Source organism: Terrapene carolina, unplaced genomic scaffold (genome assembly GCF_002925995.2).
Source record: "Terrapene carolina triunguis isolate 2854851 unplaced genomic scaffold, T_m_triunguis-2.0 Scaffold66, whole genome shotgun sequence".
Classification (NCBI taxonomy): Eukaryota; Metazoa; Chordata; order Testudines; family Emydidae; genus Terrapene; species Terrapene triunguis.
In genome coordinates this window covers 842,729-864,695 of record NW_020664417.1, presented here as the reverse complement: position 1 = coordinate 864,695, position 21,967 = coordinate 842,729, and the positions used below count along the sequence as shown (strand labels likewise).

The window sequence follows — 21,967 nt, the reverse complement described above, 5'->3', positions numbered from 1 at the left end:
GTCTCCCTGCTCCCTTCCATCTCATGCAAACTCCTGCTGCTAAAATCATTTTCTTCTTTAGCTGCCCTGTTCATATTACTCCCTTCTTTGAATCTCTTCATTGGCTCCTCTCCGTTTTCCATCATCAGGTTGAAGTTTTTCATCCAAACCTTAAGAAACTGCACAGTACTGCTTCTACAAAAAGAACAGGAGTACTTGTGGCACCTTAGAGACTAACAAAAGTACTGCTTCTGTTTACCTCTGTGCTCATCCCTACTCCTTCTTTTGCTTTTCTCTCCCTTTCTATGCCTTGTTCCTCCCACTCTCATCTTTGGACCTTATTCTAAAATCAGTGGTCCTCATACTAAGTAGTTTTCCTTTTCAAGCACCTTCTCTTTCTTTAAATCTCTCCTCATAATTTGCTTCTTCTACAAAGCCTTTCAAGAATCACCGCTGAAAGATTCCTCCACTACCTGAAGCTCCTGCAAGCATCTGATCAATGAGTATGTCTGTCCTGTTTTGTCTGTAGTGAATTATAAGCCTCTTGAGCTGGAAACTGTGGGCCTGTGTCTTCCTTTCACGTACAGTGGTGTAAATCAGGAGTAATGGTTCAATTCAATGAGTTACACTGGTGTAAAATGTATGTAAGTCAAGGGAGAATCATGCCCCATATCTTTCTGTTTATTTATACAACAACAAGCGCACTGTTGGGGCATAAGAAATAATATTCACCTTGTCTCAGAGCAGTAGGTTATATGCTATTCTCACTGGAACACCCTTTCACTCTGGAACATTCTCAGGAACCTGAGAGTGAGACATGGATAGCACTGCATATATATATTGGTAAGAGAGAGAGGGTGACTCAGAATAATAGGGTTTGCTATTTCTAGGTTAGTGATTCTAATTTAGGCCAGGTCCATATTGCTGAGGACTTAAAATCGCTACCTGGCTGTTCACTGGTCAGTTTAAAATGAAATGGTCACCTCAATCAAGCTTTTGGTAGGAATGGACATATTGGTTCAGATAGTATAAGAATCACCCACCAACCCTTTAGCCAAAACTCAAAGCCAGATTATTTTTTAGGTTTCCAAAGTTCAGTTAACTTTATTCCTAAACTCTTTTGTTTCCATGTACCTCTACACTCATAGGTTCCAGGTTGGGATTGGAAAAGTTCAAATGCCATAATACCAAGCATTTGATTTTCAGAGTCACAGGGAAGCATGAAGTACTTGGGAAATGACTTGAGAGAGAATTTGTTTCTGTAAGATTCTCAGCTCATTTTTCGCAAATTTCAGAGGTTTAGAGGATCATGAAGCTTCAGAAAAGCAACCAGATTTTGATCTAAACCAAATTCCCAGTCCAACTACCATTTAGTTTTAGTAGACTCATGTCCACTATCACCAATGGTACAATTTCATATCCTTAGAAGTTTTAACAGAGAAGATAGGGGCTAAATGCACTGTTTGGCTACGTCCTGAATGAGCATGTAACTAAATTAACCCCTAAGGGTTTGTCTACACTGTAGTTAAAAACTCGCGGCTGGCCCATGCCAGGTGACTCAGGCTCGTTGGGCTGGGGATCGAAGGCTGTTTAATTGCACTTTAGACATTTGGGTTTGGTTTGGAGCCCAGGCTCTAGCACCCCGCAAGGTAGGAGTGTTCCAGAGCTTGGGCTACAACCTGAACCCAAACATCTACACCGCAATTAAATAGCCCCTTAGCCTGAGCCCCACAAACCTGAATCAGCTGGCACGTACCAGCCACGGGTATCTAATTTCATACCCAAAGGCAGTGGTTCCCAAACTTTAACAACCTGTGAACCCCTTTCATGAAAATGTCAAGTCTCGCGAACCCCCTCCTAAAAATGAATACTTCCAGGGATTTTCTCCTTTACCTGAGTATAAATTATAAAAGTATAAATTATAAAAGTAGTGATCTTGGAAATACACAATTTGTTTTTATGACATGCTTATTACACACTATTTATTATTAATTATTATTTATCATTACAGTATTTTTATTACATTATGAAAATGGCAACACTCTTCCAAGATCTCACTATCGTAGCTTGTATCATTTCGAATAAGCCTGTTATAAGACAAGGTTCCTATGTTTCATCAAGGAGTATCAGATGTGAAACAGCAGGAAGGTATTTAAGAAGTCAACTCAAAGAGTTCCTCCTACACAAGCATTCAGGTCTTGAGCAGTCCAGGCAAACAACGCACATTACAACAAAGCTTAAACTTGTTCTTCATAATAATTTTAAAAACAACACTAGCTGCCTATTTCATTTTAAAAACAGCAAAAAATATCCACCTCCCTTTCCATTTCTTATAAGGAGTCTTGAAGTTTAAATCTCCTCAATGTGATAGATAGGCTTGCTTTGATCTGCTTAGCTCTTGGAAGTCCAGGGGCTCCGGGCTGCTGGCCCTGTGCTGCCTGGGGTACCTAGGGACAGCTCTGTCCGCCATTAGGGATTTTTTTCCCGAGAACCCCCGGGAACATTTTGCGAACCCCCAGGGGTTCACAAACCCCAGCCAGTAAAGCAGAAGGTTTATTTAGACGACAGGAACACCGTCCAAGACAGGTCTTGCAGGCACAGACAACAGGATCCCCCCCAATTAGGTGCATCTGGGGGTCCCAGGGCACCACAGCCCCTTGAGGGGTCAGAGCCCTGTCTGCCTCCCAGCCATTCCACCAGCCAGCTCTGAAACTCTCTCCCCAGCCTTTGTTCAGTTTCCCGGGCAAAGGTGTCACCTGGCCTCTAACCCCTTCCTGGGTTCTCATGTTACATGCTCAGGTATCGTCCCTCAAGGCCAGTCTCCCATCCCCCAATGCAGACCATCCTAGCCACACTCCCCTGCCTTCCCAGCCAACACTCCCCACTCAGCATTCAAAGACCACAGTAAGAACAGTCCCAGTTCATCACATCTCTCCCCCCTTCGAGACCGAACTGAGTGGGGTCACTTCAGCCAGTGACCTGGGGAAGTTCGAACCTACCCCCGTTCCCATGGATGCCCCAGCATCCCTCCCATTCCTTGGTGAGAATTACACCAGGCTCTTCCAGTTTCACGCCCCTCCTTAGGTCGGGGGTGCTCGATGGCACTCGTAGTTTGCCTGTGGGAAGGTTTATGTGGTCCGTGCCCTTTTCCCACCCCAATACCCCTGGGGTTCCAACTGGGCTGGGGTCTTCTCCCAGCGTTCCAGTCTGGAGGTCTGTGATTCGGGCTCTCTTGGTTCAGAGCCCCCCTTTTGACCTTGGCCACCCTCTGGAAAGGCTCCTCTATGCTGGGCAAGGGTCCTAAAGCCGTTTCCCCCTTGTCCCAGGCTTTCCTCACCCTCTGACAGGGGTCACAGGATCGGCAGTACTGTCAGACAGTAACAAAGACCCCAGGCCAGTAAAAGTTTCGTAGCAGCCTCTGCTGGGTACGCCAGGTTCCCTGGTGCCCTGAGAGGGGAATGTCATGGGCCCAGTACAGCAGCTGGCGGCGATACTTCTGGGGTACCACCAGCTGCCTCCTGATCCCCCCGACTCCATTTTCCCTGGGGGAGCCCATTCTCGGTACAGGAACCCCTTCTCCCACAGGAATCTTTTCCGGCCACCTCTCCCCAGGGTCTGTACCACACTGAGGTCAGCCAGGTCCCTTATCTTCTGCAAGGAGGGATCTTTCTGCAACTTGGCCTGGAACTCAGCAGCTGGGACAGGGATGGCCACCTGCTGTCTCTCGCCGGCTGGGTCTGAAGCCGCAGCCTCTCTGAGCCGTGTCCCTGGGCGTTCCCTCCCCACCAGTTTAGGGTCCTGCACCTCAGGCAAGGCACCCTCCCCAAGGTCAGGGCGCAGTGCCCCTCGGCGGTTTTGACTACGGGTCACAACCAGGGCACCCGGGGGGTTGCTTGGCCAGTCCTCCAGGTCCCCCCCATCAACACCTCAGTGGGCAAATATGGGTGTACCCCCACATCTTTGGGGCCCTCCTTGGCCCCCCACTTCAGGTGTACCCTCGCCATGGGCACTTTGACTGGGGTCCCGCCTACCCCCGTCAGGGTCAGGTAGGTGTTGGGCACCACCCGATCGGGGGCCACCACTTCGGGCCGGGCCAGCGTCACCTCTGCGCCCGTATCCCAGTATCCATTGACCTTCCTCCCATCCACCTCCAGGGGAACAAGGTACTCGCTCCGCAGGGACCGTCCCGCGCCTACCCTGTAAACCAAAAACCCTGAGTCTGGAGCATCCAGCCCCCCAGAGGAGCTGGCCTGAAGCCCTCCTCCCTACTTAGCAGGTGGTACGCTGCCAGCCCCCCTTGCCTAGGAATGCTGCCCCTCGTCCGGTTGGGTCTTTACCCAGTCAACCTTCTGTGGGTTGGGTCCGCTCAGTCTGTCCCTGAGCCTGAGGCACTGGGCCCGTATGTGGCCTCTCTGGCCACAGTGATAGCAGCCCATGTCCCGTGGGTCCCCTCGAGCGGGTCGGATGGACCTGACGCTGGATGTTCCCCTTTGGTGGGCATTCTCCATATTTCAGTAAGAACAGTCCCAGTTCGTCACAATGCCATTCAATTGTTTACATATAGTCTTGATTGACACATTGTGTTGTTTTTAAACAAAAATCAGAACCATGTAGGTATTACATGGATTCAGCAAACATGCACTTAGTTATATAGCTCCATATCCTTTGGGGTTTACACAACTTTGAGGTTTAATATTGCTTGACACATAGGCATCCTGTTTGGATTTCTTCAAAGGAATGTAATAGCAGTTTGTTTCCATTAGCATAAAAGTCAAACTGGATGAAATATCTCAGTAACTATAAAAGAGGGGGATGGGACCCATTCAATAGTTCCCTTAAGAGGTTTTGGAAATTCTAGAAAACTAATTACTTTTGCTGTAGAGATATTTAATCTACAGTTAAATGCTGATCCCTGTTGGATGATCTTAAATAATTTTATTGACTAAGCTGTCTCATTATTAATTACACGTCAGGATTTTACAAATGATCATATACAAGCTGAGGGTGAAATTTACCCTTCCTTAAAAAAGAAAGCCTGAGTAATTGGGCTTTTTACAGGATACTGAGTCAGGCAGAGTGGTGAAATCACATGAACCCCAATATGCAGGCTGGTGACAGGTCTGCATAGTAGCCTTTCTCTGGCCATTGTTCTGGCCTGCTGACTGAAATAGTATCCAGTATCTGCTCATACCATATATCCACATATAACATGGACTTTATGTATTCTTTAACACTCACTCCAATGCTGCCTCTTAATTGGTCTATTCAGAGCCAGTGCAAAGCCCCTTCTATGGTACATAGATGTGATGGTCCCCTATGCAGCCACTGCTCTCCCCCAACCCCACCACATATCCCCACTGTGGAGCTTAACTGGGACATGTAGCTTTCTCAGGTCCCTCTGCAACTGGGTGAGCATCACTCATAGTGAGCAGGAGCTCAAAGGATTATGGAGACAATATAAAGGAAAAAGCTGGTTAGCTTTCATCACCTGAGATCATTTTAAATTCCTCAGTCAAGCCCACTGTAATTCTTCTCCTTCCTCCTTTGGTCAATGATATCATCAAGGAACTGAGTAGTCACACTTCTCTTTAAGTGAATAAATGAATATTCCTTGCTACTAAATTAACTTTAAAAAAATCAGCAAAGATTAAGAGATTGTAATTGAAGACTACAAGAAAAAAAAAAGAGAAAAGCAAAATTAATTTGAAGATCTGTGAGAATCTGCTTGTATGTCCACTCTTACTTTTAATATTTTTATTAATTTTCAAAATGTGACTAATATAAACCATTTTCACCTAGGTCCATGTAACAGGGTGGCTCACCTTTTGAAGGCTGGAGGGCCTGAGGCTAGCCAACGCTAACTACTAAAGAGGCACACCTGAATTGGATCAGGTGATTCTCCTATAAAGGGCAGCAGGATGATACAGGAAGAGAAGAAAGCTGAGGAAATTGCAAATAGTGGGAAGGGCTTCTTCAGGGAAGACCTTAATAACAGGGGAGTTTATTAGAGCCACAAGGCTGAGCTCTAGCTAAGTAAAGCCTGGGAGTGGTGGTTGAATAAGAGGAGGGCAGACTGACTCCCTTGGGAAGGAGGGTCTGGGTCTGGTGGAAGGACTTTGTTTGTTTGGGACTATGAGGAATGAGTTCTGCTTTGTGAAGGACTTTGTTGCTAGCCTGAGTGGAACTAGTGAAAGGTGAATCAAAGGGATCAGGGAGAAGAACAGCCCACGTCCCAGAAGGAGAGCTGTGAGGTTCCCTGCCTTAAGAGGAAAGGGTCTGGGGTCTATAGGGCCACTAGAGACTCTGTACAAGATTAAATAAACTAGATTCCCACCCTGAAGGGGTAATTTTATCTGAAATACTGTGAACTGTACAATTCTTATGGGGCCCTGGAGAGGGAGAAAGAGAGGGTACTGCAAAGTGACCTTGCCACTATATACAAAAGCAAGCTATAGGTCACATGGGTCAAACTAATATCATTAAGGAGAGAAGAAATATGAATATCCCATTCAATAAGGAAAAAGATTCAAAAATGAAACTTTGAAGTAAAATGGGCAGCCATGTTCCCAAGTACTTGTCACATGTACCCTCTTTTAGCTTAGTCATTTTTTCCATTACTAAAACTTCTGAAATTTTGGAAAGCCCTCTGGTGTAAGAATATTTTTTTTTCTCTAGTAAACTACAGTGGTAATAATAAGTCATTTGAACAATATTAGTAGAAGTGTCATCCATTCTGAGTAGTGCTAAAGTAGGCATTTACTTTGTATTTTTATATGAAACCAAAATCTTATAATGTTTGGCCCTTCACCATATTTGCTTCCTAATACCTGACTTTCCACAATTCTTCCAGAGAGACTGTTTAAAATAGAACCCAATTCACATAACCTAAAGGGGATAAGGTAGCTACAATGTTATTAGATGAGCCTATGCTTAACACAAGTTGAAGTTTTATTAGTACACCCATATTCCTCAGGACTACATGAAGTAATATATCTACTAAGCTTCAGTGTGAGGTGAAATATTTTGAAGGAGATTTTTTTCTGGAATAACTAAAATGTTCATTTTAGCAAATTGGGACTATAGGTTAGAGAGGAGACAGACAAAAAGGAACATGTTGATATGTATAATGAGGTAGTAAGGAAAGCCTGCTGGATAGGGCACTGGACTAGGACTCAGGAGACCTAGGATGACTTCTGAACTCCTCCAATGACTTCCTATATAAACTTTGGCAGACCCTTAACTGTGCCTCCTTTCCTCAATTGTAGAATGGAGGTAATACATCCCTATCTCAATTTCCATCTATAGCTTGGAGTAGATAGGAGTCCACATAAAAAAGCCACCATACATTTGCCATGATTGACAGTCTTTACTCAAGAGGGGCCCTGGATTAGAACAGTAAGGGACTTGCAGGTCAGGAATGTGGTGCATTGACAAAGCTACCTTGAGAAACTTAAATAGCACCAGTTTGGATCAAATTGTTCTATAGTCAGTGTTGTCATTCTCTCACGTTAACGGCACCAGCACCAAAACCTAAATATTAATCCACAATATATGTGCAATATATAATTTATATAACTCCTAGAGAAAAGTAAAGCCTAATCATCTGATGTGATGTTGTGATCTCAAGTCACAGTAAGAGTCCACGTGTTGATACTCCAAGGATGAGAATATTTTAGCTTTCTATAATCCATTGAGAAAATATAGCTGGTGACAAAACAAATTCTTATCATGACTTCCAAAGAAAGGAGGTCCCATGCAAGAAGTTGTTTTTCCAGTCTCACATTGCTGGAGGTTTGCATTGCTTCTAGGCTTTTGAAGACTTCATGGGATAACTGAAGTCAATGGAAGCACATCAAAGGAATGCAAGGAGGTTTAGATATGCTCCCTAGTGGCTGTAGCGTTAAGCACTTGCATGAAGTGTGGTTTTGTCTACTAACTGGACCTAAAGCTTCAGTTACTTAAACCATCCTATTGTAGCCATACAGTGAGATTGCTAATGTCAACGGAGTCACAAGTTATTTTTGCTGTGCTCTGCCAGCATTGACACTACTGTGCTTTGTGCGGGGGAGACAGGCTAGGAGGTGAGAGCTGCCAATTAATACTACAGGTAGCTGAAAAGAAAAGGGCCAATTATGATTAATGGAGAAGAAGTTTCTAACTATCTTTCTACATCTAGAATCATAGATATCTGTAATGGCAAGATAGTATCAAATGTATATACAACCAAAGAAACAATTGCAAGCAGTGATGGCAGGTAAATACAGTATATAATGATTTGCTTGGTGTTTAAAAGCGGTTTTATAGGTATAAATACAATATCTTTAGTCTCACTGGGAGAGAAGCACTGTATAGAAGTTTTAAGTTTATACGAATAATTCATTTAATCACATCAACCAAATAAAGACAATGACTACATACTACTTTTCATTCAAGTACACAGTTTCCATTGACACCAATGGGAGCATTGCAGGTGTAATATCGCCTCTATAATGAAAATAGTCATGGGAAATATGTTGTAAATCAGCCTAATTTTTGCTGCTTTAGTCAAGGGAGAAGCATGGCTTCTTCCAAATATTGCCTTTGTGGCTCTTTCTTCAGAGAAAATGTGTTTAGAAAATATTTGATCATGGAGTCAGGTATGATTAAAAAAAAAAGTAAAAAGTTCAGAAGGGGAATAGAGCAAAAGTAAAGGTACAATTTTCAGCCACAAATTTCTTTGCTTCAGTAGCAGAAGGGTCATGAATATGAATGGTGCTGAATTCTGGAGAAATAATTTGTCATTATTAAAATTTAGTGCTTTGTCAACACAAAATATCAGTTTCAGCTTCCTTTTTGTGTTAGTGCAGCTGTTTGTGCAATTAAGGGGTCTAAATGTTCTGGGATTCAGAATCAGTGAATGGAACTATGGCTCAAACAATAGAAAGTTGTAATCTCTAATAGACTGTCAGGATTCAGAACATATTGAACATTTGAAACTGAAAGAGGGATTTCTATGGCCAAACTATCAGAGCTACTAGCTATTGGTAAATGGACAATTGACAGTATATTGCATTTCTTAACGATGCTACACTACTTACACACACACGCACACACACAGCATGCTGCCAGCTACATCCAATTATGACAGTTTGCAGTTGGTACAAGGGTAGAACACTTTCCTAGTAAAATGAAGAGACAGATTAGCAAAACTAATTTTCCTGGGACATTTCTGTGCGAGGGAGAGTGGATGGTGGACATAAATATGCTACCACATTTCATTTGTAAGGGATTTTATTGCAACTATATGATATGAACAGTCTTACTGGACATATTTTACTATACAACTTTATTTGTATCATGTCATCTGTGCAAAATATATCCTAAAATCCCTTGCAACACAAAGAAGGAAATTAAAGTTATATTTTATTTAAGAGATGCAGAGGCAAAGGAGAAAAAAATGTGTTAAGAAAAAACAGCGAACAATTACTACAGCCAATTCTCTGACAGCAATAATGTTCACCCTCAGGGCATGTTGCAAGGCTTACCTTTGCTCTTGGATTTTTCAGAAGGGGGCAGGCAGAGCCCAGAATCAGGGCATTAAGGGAGATATTGTTTTTGTTAAATTATTGAATAACTGATGGAATGAGGTGGAGCACATTATTGATACATGAAGTTTTGTAATTTCTTCAGTGTGCAAGTGCTAAATCAATCAATAGGCACATTTTAAAAGATCAACCTCAATACACATCATAAAGATATGAACCAATGCTTGATTGCAACATTTTTAAGATACTTGGGTTGGATGTAATTGTCCTTCTTCACGGGCTGTATTGGTCCAGTCATCACTTCAGTACTGGAGTGTTAAAAATCAGTTTCCAGTCATTATTTGGGAATTTATTCCAATGTCTGAACAGATGTCCCATTGTAAGATAAACCGGAATCTATGTGCTGGTTTCTCTTGTATAGGCTGGGCTGAGCAGCAGGGATATTGATAGCTGTGGAATGTGGACCACATGCTTCTGGAAAACACTGACAGCAACACTATTTGGCCAGAACTTCAGCTAGTGCACAAATCAGCATAACTGAACTGACCTCAATAGAGCTACAGTGATTCGCCCCAACTGAGGATCTGTTATTTTTAGGCTTCATAGATTACAAGGACAGAAGGGACCATTCTGATCATCTAGTCTGACCTATTATAGAACATAGATGATGCAACTTCCCCACAATAATTCCTAGCACATATCTTTTAGAATAACATCCAAGTTTGATTTAAAGCTTGTCATTGATGAAAACCCCTTGAGAAACTGTTCCAAATTGTTGATTCAGGAGAACTTCTTGAGCTAAATGCTTTGAAGTGAGAACTAAAATATTTCTGGGAGTTAGGCACCTAGTGGGCTTTTCAAAAGTGCCTAAGCAGGTAAGGTGCCTAGCTGCATCTTTGGGCACCAAAGTCTGTGGTTTAGGTGCCTAAGTATCTTCATGGATCCCATTTTTTGCCTTAGTTCTGCGACTGTAAAATGGAAGAATAATACTTCCCTACGTCACAGAGGTGCTGTAAGGATAAATATATTAAAGACTGTGAAGCACTCTGAGACATGCTGATGAAAAGTGCTATATAAGAAACTATTTTTTAAAAAATCAATAGGTACAAAGACAACTGTACGTCTATAATTGAGATTAACATAACTTCCAGCAAACTACTTTACAAAAACACTTATTTTATATTGTAATATATTTTAAACTACTTGGAAGTTATAGAAAGTACGTTGTTAATGCAGAATAAACACAGCAGAACTTCCTTGTACACTCATCATTACACACTACACTTAATCAGCACTAAAAATTGGCAGCCTCTTTCGAGTGCTTAAAGTGTTAGTGCATTCCTGTATAACTAAAACTTAATTAATTTTACAAAATATGCCATTGTGCACTTATTGGTCTGTGTTACATTTCTTTAACTTATTTTCACATTCAAGCTACACAACTAGTAAAATAAATGAACAAAGTATAAATCTATAAACTCTAATTAAGAAAGATTATAGTCATTGTGATAGCTCCGGAGTTAAGACTGCATTGGCATTTGCATTTAGAGGAGGGATTAAACTCCTTTGTTATGCATAGAAATAAATGGTCTGTTTTCACAATCGAAAGAGATAAATAGTGGGGTCTCCCAAGAATCTCTACTGGGTTCTGTGCTATTCATCATAGTCATAAATGATCTAGGAAAGAGGGTAAACATGGAGGTGGCAAAGTTTGCAGATGACACAAAATTACTCAAGATAAGTCCAAAGCGGACTGCAAAGAGTTACCAAGAGATCTCACTAGACTGGTTCACTGGGCAACAAAGTGGTAGATGAAAAGCAATGCACATTGGAAAACATAATCCCAACTAGACATAAAAAAATATGTTAATTAGCTGTTGCCACTCAAGAAAGAGATCTGGGGTCATTGTGGATAGTTCTCTGAAAACATCCACTCAATATGCAGCGGCAGTCAAAAAAGCTATCAGAATGTTAGGAACCGTTAGGAAAGGGATAGATAATAAGACAGAAAATATTATAATGCTACTATATAAAGCAATACTACACCTACACCTTGAATACTGCATGCAGTTCCAGTTACCCCATCTCAAAATATATATATATATATATATTAGAATTAGAAAAGGTACAAAGAAGGGCAACAAAAATGATTAAGGGTATAGAACAGCTTCCATACAAGGAGAGATTAAAAATACTTGGACTATTCATTTTAGAAAAGAGACAACCAAGGAGTGTTATCATGGAGGGCTATAAAATCATGAATGGTATGGAGCAAGTGACTAGGGAAGTGTTATTTGCCCCTTCACATAACACAAAAATCGGGGTCCTCCAATGAAATTAATAGGCAGCAGGTTTAAAACAAATAGAAGGAAGTACTTCTTCACATAATGCACGGTCAACCAGTGGAACTCATTGCCAGAGGATGTTGTGAAGGCCAGAAGTATAACTAGGTTCAAAAAAGAATTAGATAGGCTCATGGAAGATATGTTCATCAATGACTATTAGCCAAGATGGTCAGAGATACAATCTCATGCTCTGGGTGTCCCTAAACCTGTGACTGCCTGAAGCTGGGACTGGATGACTGGATGAGAATTATCCTGTTCTGTTCATTCTCTCTGAAGTATCTGGCACTGGCCACTGTCATAAAACATGATAAAGAGCTAGAAGGACCATTAGTCTTACCCATTATGGCCATTCTTATGTTTGTATGAATAATGAGTGCATTTTCCCCAAATTTTCATAACTAATTCTGACTACAGAATAAATTTTATGGGAGTTCATAAGTAGATCTGTTAATGCATCTGAGTTCAAATTATTTTAAAATGAACACTTTAACATTCTTCAGTGCTTCCTAATGCATATATTGCTGAATTTTGAGATTAGAAAATTTATCACTTCTAAACTGTAGCAAAATGTAAAACATGTTTTTAAAGCTTTTTAGTGTCATTTTTTGATTGACATGAACATCCATTGCTACTTATATTGTAAAGTGTGTCAATGAATATTTTTATTGATTAATATTTTGATCATCAAATAAAATAGCCATTGATGTTCCAGAAGATACGCTTTCATTGTCAAAATGCTTCTAGACCTCAGAGTTCAGGAGAGAACCTTGAAAACGTGAACCAAGTGTAAAATGATGTAGTGATGTCTTCCTTAGTCTACAGCCAGCCCTAAGTAATTCTGAGAGGTGTGAACTGGCCCATCCATCTCAACAGACATAATTATAAAAATGAACTAGTGACCAGAATGTTTTGGTTAGCAAAGATCAACCCCCTCTCAGGGTGCATATTTTGTATATGTACTGTGGTAGCATCCCAATCATGCATCAGGCACTATTGTACTAGGTGCTGTACAAACACATCATAAAACAATTATGCCTGCCCTGAAAACTATGTATCACATTACCATGGATGAGACTCTTACAGCATTTGAGACTCTGCAACCAGTACAGCTGTGGGCTTTGCCTCTTCCCCCTTGCCTCTGACACACCCTCTTCTGATCCCAAAATACAGGAAGAGTGGGGGTGAAGGCCATCCAGAGCTAGCTACATCAGCTTTGCACCACCTGAGAATTCTGCTGCATCAGGTGGCCCTTTTAGAGCATCTCCAAGGCAGCTTTGCATGGCCACAGCAGCTGCACAAAGAGTTAGGATAAAGTAGAGGATTGAGCCCTTAGAAGCTACAGGCAGAAGCTCTGCTAAGTAAACAAAAAGGGAGCTTTCATTTGGCTCTATGAGTAAGTCTTGGGTTCATATAGTCTGCAAGTCACTTTTGGCTCCTACACTGTGAAATTTCCTTCTAAAATTGCGTTGATTTCTGGACATGGCTGAGGGAGCCCTAAGCCACAGCCAAATTGCTGCCCAAAAAAGTTTGCACCAAAATTAATGATGGTATTTAGTCATTATAATTAATTGGGCCCACACTGAAAGGAGAGAAAAATGGGTTGTTAAGCAATAGTTCTTTGAAATACAGCAGGAGCCTTCTGTTCTTTGTTAGAACAGCTGCCCTTGTGGTTCTGTCTTGATTAAGTCACTGCCCAGCTTCTTTTTTTCAGGAAGATCATTGTTTACATGCTCAGCTGTCTCAAGTCAAAAGAGTTCTAATTTGTTAATAAGTCACTAACCAAATATTATTACTGGGAATCTGGTACATAACCAGATGCAGGATGTAGCTTCTGTTGAATTTTGAATGTTAGAGAAAATATAAAACCACCACTCTTCACCACCTCACCTTACCCCAATGGAAAAAATGTTATTTACCAACCAAAATGATATATTAAATGCACAGGTGGCCTGAACTCTCAAAGCACTCTCTTTTTGTTTTTTTTTTAAAAAGAGATGATAGTCAAATTGCTTTATTATCCTGTACCTATTCATAGTGTCAGCATAGAGTATATAACATCAAGAGAGATAAGTAAACCAATTCCAGTAACAAAATCAGAACTGCCTCAGCCCTTGAACTGAATCTTGGCCGTTTTTTCTCCATTTAAAATTTATTTTAAGTGATTCAGTGTTCATAAAAAGAGATAAATTGACAATCTTGGGGACTGTTTATCATCACAAAAGGCAATGGCAGTGCAAACTTTCCAGCAACAGCCTTATAATGTTGCTGAAGTATGAAATGACCACCCATAGAGGATGCCTAGATATTGTGGTAATTGTGTATTAGCAATGACCTGGAGTATATCAATATGAGATGGTGGTTCAGCCTCTGTGTTTATTTAATCCTGGGCCTCTTTGCTGGGACTGCAACTACGCATGTCAGATCTGTGACCATTGTTGTGTTGGTTCTGTGTGGTGGATGCCTATTCGTTAGAAACTAAAGACCTGAGGACATCTTCTAGCAAAAACGTAGAATTAAAATATACATAATTTGCAATAAAACAGTATTAAAGTGTTTGCTATGTCGTGGGCCCTTAGCTCCTCTCCCTTGGTGTAGATGAAGAGAAGGTAGGGGCTGCAGTGGATTGAGGAGTGCATGCCAGCTCATTTCTCAGTGGACTGAGAGCAGGTGTGGGAAGGGAAGTCCCACTGACATAAAGGAGTGGGTCCCTTCTATCTATGCTGGTCTTTTTGTGTTACTTGGGCAGCAGTTCTGACAGCTCTGGAGCTCCTGACTTTTCTCCCTCTGGGTTAGAGTAGACCCTCATCTCCTTTCGGTCTAGAGGATGAGCAGTGGAGTGGGACTTGGGAGAACTGTGTTGCATTCGCAGGTCTGCTACTAGCCTGCTGAGTGACCTTGAGCAAGTCACTTCCCCTCTCTGTGCCTCAGTTTCCCCATCTATAAAATGGGGAGAATGATACTGACCTCCTTTGTAAAGCACTTTGAGATGTATAGATGAAGAGTGATATATAAGAGCTAGGTATTATTATTATTATTTATTTATTATAAAATGAGGGAGGAGACAGAATGGCTTGGGTACAAAAAGGGGATTCTGGATAGGGAAAATAGAGTAAGGCCATGTGTGATAAATGAAGGGGGGAAGGGGTAGCTTCCTTTTATGGACACCCAGCCAGCCAGTTAGCTATAAAATCCCTCTTGGTAGCTGTTCTCTACTTGCTTTACCTGTAAAGGGTTAAAAAGTCTGACTGCTATGCATAGGTAAAAGGAAGTGAGTGAGTACCTAGCCAAAAGAGCCAATGGGAAGGCTAGAACTTTTTAAAATTGAAACAAGATTCCCCTTTTGTCTGTCTGTGGTTGTTCTCCCGATGATCAGGGACAGCGCTGGACTATGCTGTAAGAGCTTGCGCCAGGTATGAAAAATCATCAGATCATACCTAGAAACTACTCATTTAAAACCCCAGCTATGTAAGTAGATCCGGAAATATCTAAGAAGACGCGATTAGGTTTATCTCTTTTATTTCTTTATGGCTTGTGGACTTTTCTGTGCTAACCCCCAAATGCTTTTGTTTTGCTTGTAACCATTAAGCTGGACCTCAAGAAAACCATTCTTGATGCTTAGTTATTATATTTGCTCTTTTAAAATCTAGCAATAGCCTAAGTTCCAGATGTATTTTTTTATCTTTTTGTTTTTAATAAAATTTACCTATTTTTAAGAACAGGATTAGGATTCTTGTGTCCTAAGAGGTTTGTGCATATGTTGTTTAATTAGCTGGTGGCAACATCTGATTTCCTTTGTTTTCTTTCTCAGCTCTTCCCTTGTGGGCCCCCATCTTCTGCACTCAAAGTGCCAGAGTGGGGAATCAGCCTTGACACCATGTCTACACTACCACTTGTCGGTATAACTTATGTCACTCAAGGGTGTGAAACAGTGCCCCCAAGTGACATAAATTACAGCAACACAAGTGCCGGTGTGGGCAGCACTGTGTTGGTGGGTGAGCTACTCCTGCCAACATAGCTACTGCCGCTCGTGGAGGTTGTTTTATTATGTTGATGAGAGAACTCTCTCCTGCCAGCATAGAGCGGCTACACAAGTGATCTTACAGCGGCACGGCTGTATCGGTACCGCTGTGCCACTGTAAGCTCACTAGTGTAGACATAGCCTTAATGAGGAAACATGACAAAGGGATTTTGCGTGGGGATGAAGGAGAGGGAAAGTTGAAGGGTGGAGTGGGGAAAGGAGAGATTTGGAAGGGTGAAGAAGAAAGTAAAAAGAGAATTCTTTACAGCTACACACACCCAGCATTTAATGATCTACCCTCCTCTTCTTCCATAATTAACTATCAGCTTGAGCTGGCTGGCTGTTGAATGTCAAGGTTAATAAGATATCCCATCAGTATGAATGAACACTGCTCTCTTGCAAAGCATATGCATTCCAGATACTGCCCTCATAGCAAATAGCATCAGCATAGCATGAGCTTCACAATAAGCAAATGCACAATTGGTTTTATTCAGCATATAGCATTGGCAATGGGTTTTATTCAGTATTTTTCTGTTCATCTGTGTGCATTTAGTACACATTGTTCAATGCAGTTTAATCTTAAACCTACTTCTACACTGAACCTGAACCAGATTCCTGTAGGAATCTGGGATGTCTTGTCATTAGGATTTTTTTTTTTGCTATGTTTATGTTGTGCCCATTTTGTGATTCTTCTAAATATGTCCACTATCCTTATGCTTGCCAGAATGCTGGCCATCACTTATTATTAACCAGTGTATTATAACCTGTGCTTCATTATGTAAACTAAACCACACAGTGGTGGAGTTATTGACACTAGTATGAGATGTGTACTTGTGTACTGAGAAGGAAACATGCTGCCTTGTTGAGCTCTATCTTGCCCTACTCTTCCTTAAGCAGTTTCTGAATGCTAGGAGTCCTTTCCTGCTGATCACATGCAGTGCAACAATATTGTGCATCACATCCCTAGCACTGTCATCCCTAGATGCACTTCACAGCATAGAATCATAGACTCATAGAACTGGAAGGGACCTTGAGAGGTCATCTAGTCCAGTCCCCTACACTCATGACAGGACTAATTATCTAGACCATTCTTGACAGGTGTTTGTCTAACCTGCTCCTAAAAATCTCCAATGATGGAGATTCCACAACTTCCCTAGGCAATTTATTTCAGTGCTTAACCAACCTGAAAGTTAGGAAGTTTTTCCTAATGTCCAACCTAAACCTCCCTTGCTCAAATTTAAGCCCATTGCTTCTTGTCCTATCCTCAGAGGTTAAGAAAAACAATTTTTCTTCCTCCTCCTTGTAACAACCTTTAAAATACTTGAAAACTGTTATCGTGTCCCCTCTCAGTCTTCTCTTTTCCAGACTAAACAAACCCAATTTTTTCAATCTTCCCTCAAAGGTCATGTTTTCTAGATCTTTAATCATTTTTGTTGCTCTTCTCCAGACTCTTTCCAATTTGTCCACATCCTTCCTGAAATGTGATGCCCAGAACTGGACACAACACCCTAGTTGAGGCCTAATCAAAATGGAGTAGAGCAGAAGAATTACTTCTCATGTCTTCCTTGAAACACTCCTGCTAATACATCTTAGAATGATGTTCGCTTTTTTTGCAACAGCGTTACACTGTTGACTCATATTTAGCTTGTGGTCCACTATGACCCCCCAGATCCCTTTCCGCAGTACTCTTTCCTAGGCAGTCATTTCCCATTTTGTATGTGCAACTGATTGTTCCTTCCTAAGTGGAGTACTTCGCATTTGTCCCTTATTAAATTTCATCCTATTTACTTCAGATCATTTCTCCAGTTTGTCCAGATCATTTTGAATTTTAATCCTATCCTCGAGAGAACTTTCAACCCCTCCCAGCTTGGTATCATCCGCAAACTTTATAAGTGTACTCTGTATGCCATATCTAAATCATTGATGAAGATATTGAACAGAACTGGACCCAGAACTGATCCCTGCAGAACCCCACTCGTTATGTCCTTCCAGCATGAGTGTGAACCACTGATAACTACTCTCTGGGAATGGTTTTCCAACCAGTTTTGCACCTACCTTATAGTAGATCCATCTAGGTTGCATTTCCCTAGTTTATTTGTGAGAAGGTCATGCGGGACAGTATCAAAAGCTTTCCTAAAATCAAGATATACTACGTCTACCGCTTCCCCACTATCCACAAAGGTTGTTACCCTGTCAAAGAAAGCTATCAGGTTGGTTTGACATGATTTGTTTTTGACAAATCAATACTAACTGTTACTTATCAACTTATTATCTTCTAGATGTTTGAAAATTGATTGCTTAATTATTTGCTCCATTATCTTTCTGGGTACAGAAGTTAAGAGCATCATGCCAACTCAGTCATTTTAGGGAGCATTATATTCTCATAGATATAGAAGTTCTGTAAGTAAGATGGCTATCCATGCCACACTCAGGAAGGGGTGATATTGTCCTTGTTTATTATCCTTTACTTTGGAAAGAAGCAGCAACTAATGATTTTAAAAACATTCTTTTTCACTTTCAAAGAGGAGAAGAAGAGAGCTAGTTGAATAGTAAAATGGGCCTGAGCTGACATGGATCGGAACTTTCCCAAGTTCCCAAAGTTCAGGGATATTCATATCTGGGTTTTGGTTTGGGCTAGCTCTAAGTAAATTGTTAAGTTAACATGAGCTAAACCTCGGAAAGGTCTCCTGCGCATATATTTCCACAAGAAGAATTTTCACTAGATGAAGGGGAGAGAAAGAAAGAATTAACTTGCATGCATTTTATTTGCTATTAAATGCCACTGGCAGACGACCTCTGGCACTCATCAGAAACAAGAGATGCTTCATAGAGGAAATTATATTCTCTAATATTTCCTATAAATGTTTTCATTTTATCATGTTTAAATAGTTCATAGGAAGCACTTGTCACATCTTTTTATGGGATGAATTCAAGTACAAAGAGTCTTTTCTTTAATAAAAAAAAAAAAAGTAAAGTGAGTACACAAACAAAGATTCTTCTAAAATTGTCTACTATCCTTATTCTTGCCAGAATGTTGGCCCTCACTTATTATTAACTAGTATATTCTAACCTGTCCTTCATTATGTAAACTGAGCCACACAGTGGTGGAGTTATTGACACTACTATGAGATGTGTACTTGTGTACAGAGAAGGAAACACATGTTGCCTTAAATGGCCCAGAATATCAGGGTTGTTACATGTGTATAGTGTTGAGCACTGGATATATTAATGCACACTCTAGTTATGTCAAATGATGCTAAATTATAAGGTGCATAAACATTGAAATTGGCAGTTTAAGCATAGTCCAATTGATTTAAAAACTCTTGTACGGTTCCCAATCTTTGCTCAGAGGAGGCTCAGAACAGAATAAAAATGAACAATGAATGATCTTTTGTGGAATAAAGTGGGCACAGTGCAAATGCACTGGAGATAAGCCCTGAGAGACATTTTCTTAAATTCCATCCATCTTCACCTCATAAAAGTACTCAAAGCCTTATAAATAATTTAAAAAACTAATGGATGTGGTTTTTAAACAATGTGAGCCTGCTCTTAAAGAAGCGGGTCATGAGCAGCTCTGCAAAGGTGGAAATGGAAAATGCACTGCTTCTATGCTACGGTTACCTTGAGAGGTAGAAAGGCATGTAAGGAGTGTTAGTGCAGCCTTTCTCAGGCTCTGTTAGGGCTCAAGCCTGAGCACTTTGACCTTGCTGTAGCAATGCACTTAAGCATGTGCTTAACTTTAAGCAAGCAGATAGTCCCACTCACTTTCTTTGCTGGATGAGGGCCAGAAGGAACTTGCAACTTGCAGGAATGAGCCCATATAGGTTAGTAGCAAAGACATAGTGCGTAATGACATCAGATTAAACCTGTGTCCCCATTCTTACAAAATCACTCTTTCATTGGGGTGATATATATTTAGGTCAACATTCTAGGGAATCTGATGTTTAATGTGCTGAACCATCCCTTATGAGTTCATTACTCACCAACTCATCCTTGTATGCAAGTTCTCACTCACTCTTAGGTATGAATCTATAGCCCTCTTTAGCAGCATATAGGTTATTGCAGCATCTAACAAGCACTTCAATGAAGGGCAGACATCCCCCCCCCCCCCCCCAGAAACCTGGCTGCTACTGTTTTGGAGCCTCATATTGCAATGCACACTTCTAGGGGATGCTGGAGTCACTGTCTTTGAATAGATCTGTGATCTGAAAGAGACTATTTTGATGATAAATTCACAGCTGTGTGATGCACAAGTCATATCCTTGTCAATAATGACCAGTAAATGCACAAGTCTGACCGTGTTCTTTATTTTTCATTTCCATTCTGTCATAGCATTAAGAAGGTAGAGTAAAATGCTAATCTCCAGGCAATACAATTCCTGGAGATCACTCCCTGGAAGTTTAAAAATCATTCTGTCTCCAACCTTCTGCCTCATAATAACACCATCCAACACATGGTATAATTACCACAACATGCATGACCTATTTCTTAATTGCAGGGATGACATTTATTATTTTTTGCTTATTGAGATCAGATGCATTTTGCTTCCTGTTAACCTCAGAGCAATTCCACTGGAAATATACATAAACATATGGAGATCAGTTACCACTATATTTCTTGATATCTGTATAATTAATTTCTATTGACAATGTACTTACTATTAAAGTCTAATCCAATCACTATAAGTAGGTAAGTAGCAAATCCAGAATAGATAGCTTCCCCATAGAGCTAAATAATGAACTTTTAGAGAGAGACTAATGCCTCTCCGTAGGTGAAATTTAATTGGATATCTTTATATGTAGTGTTATGAACTATGTTTGTCACATTGTTCATACCAATTCCTTCATCACCGAGCCTGAGACGGTGATCTGCAAAGCAGTGATCATGTAAAGGAGAAACAAAATAAGACTACTAAAAAGACAGGAGTCATATTACCTTCAAGGAAAAATTATGTCTGGAATCTAACATTTCCAGCCTGCTATCATACAAATTTAAACAAAAACATCTGCATTTGAGGTAAAGAACACTTTTATGCAGTCTTTCAAGTCTCCTCTGAAAACAGAAGTTTGTTTGTTTTTTAAAGCAAAAATAGAGATTATCAAATTCAAATAAACAAGAATGTCTTGTGATGTCAGCAAAAGTGGGACAAGGGAAAATGAGTTTTATGGCATCACAAAACCATCACAGCAACTTTTCAATCTGTAAAAGAATACCAGGACTGGAATTGTAAGAATTCTTAAATCAAGTAAGGAAGGTGAGAGGGAGGAAAGGATGCTCTGTGGTAAGGCAATAGAGCCTTCCTTTCTCTGCCACCAGTTTGAATCCAATCTGTATCCAGTTTTGTAGTGATTGAGAGTTGATAAAGGCTCATGGCTGTATGTTGGTGAAAGTTATACAAAAAGCACCATTACAATTAGCACTAGTCAGCACCACTGTTGGCAGTTTAAGCTGCAGAGATGGAATGAGCATGTAGATTGAACTTTCCCTTTTGAAGTGGCCATATTGGAAATGGGTTAATCTGCACTGGTGAGGAATTGGTTATTCCTGTAGCCCACAATGTATGGTCTCTATGAGATAAATGATCCCAGTCTTCTCTAAGATTTTTCTGGAACTTCTCACAAAGACAAAATTCAGGCAAGGAGGGGAGGTTCAAGTGCTATGTGAGGAAACCTACACTGCATTTGAATGTATCAGACCTGGCTCAAGCTATCAGCACCTTCACGAGGAGTAATTTCGCTTCATAGTTTCTTGGGGTGAAAAATATGAGTGCAATGAATTGTGGAAGGACTGGGAACCTATGAATATTATAGCAGACAAGACAATTGAGGAAGGTCAGAAAAAATCAACTTCTTCTAGGCATACTGTTTGAGAGAGGTTGGACTAAATTCAACAGAGAAAATGGGATGCAAAACTGTTTGGTTTGTTTCTAAACTTCAAAACAAGAGAGGGGAAAATGTCTAAATGTAGCATTTTAATGTAGTTCATGGGGAAGTTGATGAAGGAACAAATCCTTTGAGTGGGACTGGGGAACTCTAAAGGGATGCTGCAGATGCAGACAAAGTTGGGGCTGTAAAACTTTCAAACAGGTATGCCTCCCAGTT

The 21,967-nt window shown here is 40.7% G+C and overlaps 1 protein-coding gene across 1 annotated transcript in view; it reads left to right on the top strand.

Annotated features, from left to right (window-relative positions):
* Positions 1 to 21,967, top strand: part of LOC112101780 (bifunctional heparan sulfate N-deacetylase/N-sulfotransferase 4) — a 155,805-nt gene that overhangs the window by 102,271 nt on the left and 31,567 nt on the right. The gene's annotated exons all lie outside the window — the stretch shown is intronic.